Source organism: Sturnira hondurensis, unplaced genomic scaffold (assembly GCF_014824575.4).
Source record: "Sturnira hondurensis isolate 20B ecotype Veracruz unplaced genomic scaffold, ASM1482457v3 Scaffold0022215, whole genome shotgun sequence".
Lineage (NCBI taxonomy): Eukaryota > Metazoa > Chordata > Mammalia > Chiroptera > Phyllostomidae > Sturnira > Sturnira hondurensis.
This window is the reverse complement of record NW_028094846.1, coordinates 5,864,614-5,865,611: the sequence shown is the minus strand read 5'-3', so window position 1 is coordinate 5,865,611 and position 998 is coordinate 5,864,614.

Sequence of the window (998 nt, the reverse complement as noted above, 5' to 3'; positions counted from 1 at the left end):
AGAAACCAGTGCCTTTGCTCTTGATTACCATCCACGGGACTCAGAGCCCAGCGGTTGGGATCCAGACCCCAATGTTCGCTCCCTGTGACTCAGCCCCCGCTTGTCTTCACAACACATCTCATGCTGCCCGACCCCTTAAGTCAGCACCTAACCAAAACTGGGTCCCTCCCTCTTTTAAAGTCTCGTGTTGGTTGACTCATGTTCTTCAGTTTCCCAGTAAGAGGGAGAAAGAGACTTTTTAGGCTGTGACAGTCCCCTCTCTCTCCCTCTGCCTTCTATTGCCCACAGACTTCAAGCTTGAGAGAACAAAATTAAAGTTTAAAACACTTGTTTCAGCAAAGGAGAAAAAGGTGGGACAATTGTAACTGGACAACAATAACTTTTTTCAAGAAGAAGCAGAAAAAAGGACTTCCGCCAAGATGGAGGCATAGGTGGAAACACTGTGCCTTCTCCCACAACCAAGTTTGAATACAACAAGGGTTTGGAGAACAAAGACACAGCCAAAAAACAGAAAATTGAATTATACGGAAGTCCCACAACAACGAACCGTTCAACCAGGACGGTAAGAGGGGCGGAGCCAGCAGCGAGCAGGGTCGGGCAGGACAGATCCCCCAACCCAGGCGCGCAGGCAGCCTGGACCCAGTCAGGGTGTGGGGCAGACTGACCGAGGTCGCACATTCTCGCACAGTGAGACAGACCACGCAGGCCCCAGGGGGCAAGGGCTGACGGCGGTGGCACACTTGTGTGCAGTGGGACGAAACGCGTGGGCCCGGTGACGGTGGCAGCTGCTGCACCTGTGGGGGCCGCGGCAGGAGACGGCAGATGGGACGCCATTGCTCCTCTCTGACCCCACCCCCACATACAGCATCACAACCCAGCGACTGAGTTGCCCTGCTCTGGTGAAGACCTAGGGCTCTGATCCTGCTACGTACCAGGCACGAACAGCCCAAAAGATGGCGCAAGAAGAACTCAAAGTCCCAGAGCCGATAACTCTCAGC